At 37.7% G+C, this 9,165-nt stretch overlaps 2 pseudogenes; one reads left to right on the plus strand and one right to left on the minus strand.

The window, feature by feature from the left end:
- The first annotated feature begins 657 nt into the window (after positions 1 to 657).
- LOC110709618 lies at positions 658 to 1,980 on the plus strand (annotated as a pseudogene).
- A 720-nt stretch (positions 1,981 to 2,700) lies between these two features.
- On the minus strand, positions 2,701 to 7,386 carry LOC110709619 (annotated as a pseudogene).
- Between the last annotated feature and the right edge of the window lie 1,779 nt (positions 7,387 to 9,165).

The raw sequence follows: 9,165 nt of genomic DNA on the forward strand, positions 1-9,165 counted from the left end.
TACTACTCGTTACCCCTTAGAAAAATAAAAGAAAGTGGTAATGAAATTTATGAAAGAAATACATACTTAAGAGGTGGAGAACATTATCATAGGATTTTTCTTGTAAAATTAAATATAAATTCATTATGATTGCCGCCTACCAATTAGAGCATTTAAAGGCTTAAGCTCAAACCATTACAGCACTAGCAAGAATACACTAGTTAGCTTTAGTATTAAAAATATACTACCAATGGGTTTGTAACAAGCTTCTTCCTCAATAGACACCGTCCTTTTCACCTTGGGTTCACTAGCTATGTGCATTAACAGAATATCCACCAGGGTGCCACCTGGCAGCAACTTTTTCAACTCCGTTGCATCAAGAAGACAATTTGGACTGATGACCACCACAACCTCTCCTTTTTTTATCTATTTCATAAGTTACAGTAGCATTAGTGCTTCATAAAGATAACAGCTGTTTCATCTTTATTAATTTCAACCTTACTAACTATAATCCCAATACCTATCAGTAATAGTAGTAATTAACAAGTCATTGTCTTTCTACCAACTTCACCAGCCGCCCTAATCATCGTTCGCAATCTCCTGGCATATAAATATCCTTGCTCCATGCACACCACAAACCCATCAAGCCAAGTATCTTCATCTAATAAATTATGCTTACTATCATTAGCTCACTATGGCTGCCGCTACTGCTATTTTTCTCATCAAAGTCCTCATGTTTGCATATTTAACTGCAGCAGCTTCTACTGCTAGCAATTTCTACCAGAACTTTGACCTCACTTGGGGTGATGGTCGTGCCAAAATTCTAAATAATGGCCAGCTCCTCAAGCTCTCCCTTGACAAAGCCTCTGGCTCTGGTTTCCAATCAAAGAACCAATATCTCTTTGGGAAGATTGACATGAAAATCAAGCTTGTCCCAGGAACTCTGCTGGCACTGTGACTGCCTATTACGTAAGTCTCACTCATGTCATTCATCATCCCTTGATAAAATGATTACCATCCTATATTACAATGAAATTATTATTGCCCTGCCAGTGCTTGACCACTGAAGTTATTCAACTGGGCTGCTAGTTACGAATTAACCCACATGACCACATCCCGTGTACCTGAATTGGCCCAGTAGCCACCTCTACCCCCACATCTATCAAATTCGTTGACGTTCTTCTATTTGTATTTTTACAGTTATCTTCCCAAGGACTTACCCATGATGAGGTAGACTTCGAATTTCTAGGTAACGTCACCGGTCAGCCTTACACACTCCACACAAACGTTTTCACTCAAAGGAAAGGTGGTCGAGAGCAACAATTCCGCCTCTGGTTTGACCCAACTACCGACTTTCACACCTATTCCGTTCTCTGGAATCCCCGAAGAATCATGTAAGTCATCAATCTATTTAATTTATTTACACGTAAAATACCTAGGACTATCTGTAGTAATGAAATGTAAGGACGCATAAATAAGATGTCATGAAATGGGAAGGGGTATATACTAAAGAATCATAATAGTTTAGGATGCTTACCTTGCTATTGTTTGGCCTCAGATTTTTCTGTGGATGGTACACCCATCAGAGAATTTAAGAAACATGGAATCTATTGGAGTCCCGTTCCCAAAGAGCCAGGCCATGAGGATATACTCAAGCCTCTGGGATGCCGAAGACTGGGCAACACAAGGTGGCCGGATCAAGACAGACTGGACCAAGGCTCCGTTTACAGCTTCTTACAGAAACTTCTATGCCAATGCATGTGTTTGGTCCAACGGCAGATCTTCATTCATGGATCCGGCTCAAAATTTGCTTGGATGAACCAACAGTTAGATACCACAGGTCAGCAGAGGCTGCAATGGTGCAGAAAAAACTTCAGGATTTACAATTACTGCACTGATACACAAAGGTTCCCTCAGGTTTCCCAAGGAATGCACAGTTACCAATTAAAGTTCTAAGCTATGTAAAATACTCCATACTCTGCGCATTTAGCTAGTGTAATTTTTTCTGATGTATTTGTTTTTTGTACAATATGTCTCACACATAAGAAATAGGTTTTTATACTTCGCAATATTTTGTATACATTACAGTAATGAACCTTGTAACAGCTCTCAAGCTCTGTATAAGTAATTAGATTATTTTCGTGCAACAAAGTATCTCAAATGTCAGAATTTGTAAGAACCAAAAACTCAAAAAGTAACTTGCTGTCTGCATATTAGTGGGAAAAAAATCACCTTTTTGCAAGTATATGATACCGAAAAAAAAAAAAAAAAGGAAAAGCACAGCTTATGGGAACTTACAAATTTACAATACTCGTACAACGTTGCTGGAGCAGTAAATAGTCATCCAGAATGCGAGAGTTGATTGCTGTTCAATGAAGATTTCTCCCAGAATTATTGAACTCATGCAAGCTGACAGGCTAATACTATATGTGAGCCAAATAAACTGAAATGAATTAGATTCACCACCAATCCACCACAATAAGCTTGACAATCAAGAACTGCTTTTTTTTTTATTCAAACTCCGAATCGGCCAAAAAAATAGAAGTTTGGTGTTATTACAATTTATACTGATGGTATTAATATTTTTTGAGCACCATATACAAGCAGAAAGAATGATACAAAGATGTACAAGAAAATGAAAATTCAGGATGATACAGGAAAACTTCCTGCATATTAATCATATAACCATACATGGATACCATTACTGATAGCAATGCAGTACTTGTAATGTATTTGTGCGTTGACACCTTGGACATGCAGAATTACAGACCATTGCGGAAATCAACAAGCTTAATTGGGTTTTGTAGCAGATATCATAACGAACAGCCCATTCCGTGTGCACCTAAAGTCCACTAGGCCACAGGTTGTGCAGAGATCTTCAAGCTCGTGTTCAGAGAGGAAAACACGTGATCCTGATATTTGCTGCAGATACTACAATAATACCACATAATTTATGAAAGTATGAGAATGGACCAATATTAGCCAAATTTATAAAAAAGTAAGGAATATTAGTAGCTGAGTAGGATTAATTCTGAATTTATCACTGTAAAGATAAAGTCATTTACCTCCCGAAAATTGCTTCTAAAAGGCACCAGCGTAAAAAGGCCATCTGCTATGGTAGTTGTTGCAACAAATACACCCCCAGGTCTTAATATTCGACTTATTTCAACAACCTAGACATTAGTTAATACCAAAAGAGTGATAATTGATTGTAAGTAAATGCATTAAGAGACTAATTGTCTGTATAAGTTACAAATTGCTTATCCATCAATGCATGGTACAATCTAAGCAAAGACAAGAAAACAGACGCAAGTTGCAGAAGCTGGTGATATTACTCCACATGCATCACCTTATATTTTTACAAAAGAGTTGAAAAAAAAATGAAATATGGGACAAGTTTAATGGACCACACTCTCCTGGAGAAGAAAATGAAGGAAACAGATAGAAGAAATAGCTAAAATGACTTGATGCAATCTTCCCTTTATAACACTTGCTGAATATTAGCAGCGGTGTAAGATATTAAGCAACACGAGTCAAATCAAATGAGTTCAGATCCCCGTGTACAGCATGTTTCTCCAGTAAGTATCCTAGCACCATAAAGGATAAACTAGGAAGACCTGTAATTGATTTACAGAGCTCAAAGGCCAAGTATATAATTATAAACGGTATATATAAAGAATATAGCCTTTAAAAAAACTAAGCTACATTAAGAAATTCAAGCTATCTCAACATCAGAATAGAGTTTGAAAGTAACAATGATGTATTACAGAGGATATCTGAACTGCTATCTCAACATCAGAATAGAGTTTGAAGGATTACAATGATGATATAACAGAGGATCTCTGATCATTTATATGTTCATCACAAACTCCTGAATATGATTTATGTAATGTTTTTACTGCTGTCAAGTAATGTACTATATCAAATAAATGCAATGATGGTATCTAAGTCTGTGTACCATAAACCAAAACGTGCAGAATAAAAGAAAAATTATAATAAATAAATAAAAACACAATTACATAACAAGTCGTATGGTAAGCTGTTACATGCAGGATAAAGATCATCAAAAAAAAACACACACACACACACACTTACAGCAGAGGAAGGTGAGGGCCAACAATGTAATGCAGCACCAGCATGCACAGCATCGATGGAGCCAGAAACAAATGGAAGCCTTGAGATATCAGCTCTCACCAAAATTAACTTCCTGTTGAGAAACGGGATTATGAATCAGAACGTGTCAAAATAAGTCGTCAAAAGAATTTGCTATAAAATTTGAATTTCAACTGATCTCAAATATGGGAAATCCTACTCTTTGGGGAAGCCAGGGTCCTCTTTAACAAATTCATAGCATTGCTGTAACATTGCTTCTGAATAGTCAAGAGCAACAACACGAGAAAACAGTCCACTCTTAGCAAAAAGCCTTGAAAACAATCCACTTCCACAGCTAGCATCAACAATGTTTCCACCAAAAACAGGTTTAAAGTATTCTTTGGCCATTTCAAACTGCAATCAAGAACAATATACTGAATCCATAAATAAGGCATTCATAATGCTTTCACCAAGAGTATCACAGACTACTTTCTAGAGAAAAGAAATAAATAAGACACAATGACATGGCAAGTGCTGCCCATATCAAAAACTTGCAAAACTAGATTATGATGGATGGAAAAAAAAAAATACATCTAGTTGTGTGAGATGAAGACAAAGAACGGAATAAAAACAGAAAATTGATAAGATCACCTCTCTATCAGGGCCGGAGTAACCACCAAGCCAAAATTTTGGCGCCAGCCTCTCTCATACAGAAATGACATCGCAGGAGTGCTGTACAAAGAAACAATTCATTTTAAATGATGCCTGCATCTAAATAAACCTCAAAGTTGTACTAAGCAAAATTTCAAATTTTTTAACATTCGCAGCACCTGAAAAACTCTGTCACTAAAGGCATTGATTCAACATAGTCCTTGGCCCCGCTTGATGCTGTGAGATTAAAAATGGGTCCATTTGCATAGTAAGTCTTCTTACTGGTGTTAGAATATAGGGTAGTGCCTTGAGCAGTGTCTCTGCAATATATTTAACTCATCTAAGTGAATTATAATTTTGCTCAAAGTACACCAGACCATGGTCTTCAGAGATAGGGTTACATTGCTATAATTAGCAAGAAAATAACTTACACTGATAAAGTAGAATCACCACTCCATGTTAAGGGTTCAAAACAGATTGGGCAACCTAAAATACTTTCGTTAGTATCAAATTTCTGGTCAGTTGTGACAAGTTCCTGAAAGTAATCCACAAAAGAGAAAGGCACAATTAAAAGGAGAATCATAATTCACAACTCCCATAAAGGGCAGGCATTTTTAGAAATTAATCAAACAAATCTTAAAATCTACACTACGAATGTGTAAGTGTAATTTAATTTCTGAACTCCAACTTCAATCACCAATCCTATATAAACCCATGTTGAAGGAGAGCTTGACCACATATAAGCCTAGCATGGCTCCATCCAAAAACCAATCAATGATAGGTAAGTAACCACTCATTATCATATGTTGGTAATTAAGCCTCTATTTGTTTATTAGATTGCTAAACACCGCCATCAAAAAAGATCACCACCGCCCACATTTGGTGTGAATGGACAACCATAACCTTACTATTTCACCACCCCTTATCCTCCCCGGCGGCCCACCACCACTCTGACTGGCGACCCACCACATCCACCCTGACTGGCTGGTGGTGGTAGTCGTCGGTAAGTGTGGTGGTGGTCGGCGTCAATCGGGTGGTGGTGCCAAGGTGTTAGTGATTGGTGGCAAGAGGGAAGATAGTGGTGAAGTACAAAGGGCATGGTTGTCCATTCACACTAAATGTTGGCGGTTTTGATCACTTTTTTTATGGCGTTATATAACACCCCCGATGCGGGAAAATTGGTCCCATCTCACACATAAGTTATTTTCCAAGAACTTAACTATTAGGGAGTAGCTAAATTATTTTCCATATCAAAAATCAGTCCTATAACATTAATAAGGATGGGAAAATATATGAGTATTAGGGAGTAGCTTATTCATGTTTACAAAAAATACATCTAATTGTGTCGAAGTACAAATTTCAGTCCTATAACATTAATTAGGATGGAAAAAAAACTTCCTTGCCACTCCCTCCCTCTTTAAAGATATGTTATTGGAAAAGCCTTCATAAAGACAAATACTAATTGTGGCTCATTTGAAGTCTAGAGTCAAATTTTAATCACTACTCTTTCGCTTTATTTAATTAACACACTTTCCCTAAACCTTATATTGTTTAATTAATGACACTTTATTTTTTGGAAACATTCTTATATAGTATCTCTCTTTTGTTCCCATTACGGCACTACTACATTTTAAATTATTTCTCCACTCATGGTTCTCACTCCTACTTTGCATGGTGCACCTGGTTGTATATAACAGTTTTCATACTTTACTCCGTACATATAAATTTCCCATCTCACATCCTAATACTCGTATCTAATTCTCCAACAAACCACCCTACCTATACGAGGGAGTATCCACTACTAACCATTCGTTTTAAGCTTCCCAAATTAAATACGACTAATTCTACGTTTTCTTCACCTTATTTCCACCAATTTCTGGTAAAATAAGTCCAAATTAGAGTTCACAAATTCAAAAAAAAAAAAAATTATGATAAATAAATAAATAAAAAAAAAAAAAAGGCTACCCATTTCAATTTACAAGTAAAAAATTTCAGCAATTAACTAGAAACAGTACATTATTTTCTTTTAATCAACAATACCCAATACAACTGTATACTCCATTTGGAAAATAGTCAAACTAAGAATTTATTTATTTATTTATTTATTTATACAGTTTTTAGAATTACAAATATTCACTCTGATAATCAAACATAACCTAATTTACACACTCGAAACTTTTTTTTTTTTAACAATTCACACTCAAAACGACAGATATTAAGCAAAAATATTCAAAAAAATACGGTTATAATTAACAAAAATCATCCAGAAATTGAGCTGAAAATTAAATTAATTGAGAAATATGAAAGATTCATACCGGCGTCGTTTCGATAACAGCAGCAGAAGAAGCTTGAAGCTTCAGCGTCGAGAATCTCGGGAAAGTTGACCAGACGGGTGAATTGGAGGTAAAATTGACGGAATTGAGATAATTACGGCGGTAATTTTGCAGTTGACTTCTGCTAAAATTAGGAGCCAAAGTGTTTGTAATGCTCGACATTTTTTTCTGCTATATTTGTGAGGATAGTGATTCAATTTCAATTTCAGATGAAAATGTTCAATTTCAAATTTAAAAGGGTTTTTTTTTTAATTTTTCATCTCATAATTTATAATTTTGACGTGTATGATTAAGTACCTGTTATTGCAAAACACTAGAAGGTTTTTTTTTTTTTTTTTTTTTTTTTTACAATTTTCTTGGCTATTTAGTTTTTTTTTTATTTTGGAACATGGACAAAGATTGATGAAAATCTTTAGGGGTCGTTTGGTTCGCAGGGGGTAATCGGAATGGAATGAACAAAGGAATAAAAATCCCTCAAATTTAGTGTGTTGTTTGTTTTAAAAATCAAAGGGAATCACATCACCACCACTACACAAACCCCTCTTTCTTCACTATCCCACTTCTCCAGCCACCCCGCCCCTCGCCGCACCTGCCCCACCCCTCATCGCACTTCCTCTCCTCCCAAACAGCTTTTCCCTCCCCCGAAAACCTTCCCCCACCCTGAAACTCCTTCATAATTTCAGATCTCATTCTCACTTTTGTTTTTTTTCTCTCCTCCATTTTCATGGATTCTAAGAGTGATTTAGATCAATCACTACTTGCACAGTCTAAAACTCCTACCCCAACGAATTAGAACCCGAAGATGAAGCGGTTAAAATAGAACGATTCGACTACGAATGATGTCACTGTCGATTCCGCCCCGACTAATGAGATTGATGGGTTAGATACAGGGATTGATGAATTCGATGAGTTTGATCCTTTATTTGGTGATTCCAATCAGTTTTCCGCGAAACGGGTTTTGGATTTTGATGACAGTTTTGATGGGTTGGTGGTTTTGGGTAGTTTCGGTGGTGGCTGGGTGGTGGCGTCAGTGTGTCGGCGATTTGTTGGTGGCTAGGCGATGGTTCTAGTGGTGGTTGGGCGGTGGTGTCGGTGGGCAGTTGGTGTTTCGAGGGTGGTCAAGGTAGATGGGTGAAGAGGAGTTTGGGGGTTAGGTTGATTCCTTGAGGGGGTGGGGAATGAAAATAGAGGAAAATGGGGTAATAGGAGGGATAAAGGGAATGATTGAATTTGCCTACCAAACATCAACAAAGGGAATCATGACAGTTGATTCCCTTTCCCTTTGTTGAATACCCCTAACCAAACGACCCCTTAGTTTATTTAAGAGAACTTAAATAAAAAAGGGAAATTCTCAATGGTGACCCTCAACTTATGCTACGCACCAATGTTAACCTCCCTTTTTTTTATTATACAAAATGACCTTAGTTAAGAATTTTATCCCCCTAATAACATTAGTTCATTAAATAGTTAATTAAAATTAACTATGGTTAATTTTTTTAAAAAAAATAACACTTTAAAAAAATAACAACCACCAACCCATCCACCCACACCACCATCTCCACCAACCAACCACCCTATCCTCCTTCCCTTTCACTGTTGGCGACCTACTGCCTGACTACCTCTAGACCGCCGAAATTGAAACGATGACCACCCCCGACCCCAGATCCCTGAACCCAAACCCCCAGACCATCGAACCCAAACCCCACAACCACTTTATACCGTCGAACGCCCCAAGCCCCGACCAGTTTTCGCCCCCTTCCCCTTCCCCTCAGCCGCCACTAGCTGTACCGAAACCACCCTCGCCCGAAAACCAAATCCCCAACCTGAACCGAAATCACTTTCAGATTTGGGTAGGTGGGGTGATTTCGAGTTGTTGTTGGCGAAGAAGAGACTCAGAGGAGATAGAAAGGGAGGGTTATGGGTTATGGTGGGAGGAGGAGCGGTGGTCTGGTTTTGGGTCTGAAGGAGGTGTCAGGTCTTGGTCTAGTGTGGGGTTTCGGTTTGGGGTAAGAATGAGGGTAGAGGTGGTGGTGGCGGCTGGTTGAAGGTGAAGGTTGCGTCGGCGACTAGTATCATCAGCTGGTTAATGGTGAAGGGGGCGGCGTCAACT

Source organism: Chenopodium quinoa, unplaced genomic scaffold, assembly GCF_001683475.1.
Source record: "Chenopodium quinoa cultivar QQ74 unplaced genomic scaffold, ASM168347v1, whole genome shotgun sequence".
NCBI lineage: Eukaryota > Viridiplantae > Streptophyta > Magnoliopsida > Caryophyllales > Amaranthaceae > Chenopodium > Chenopodium quinoa.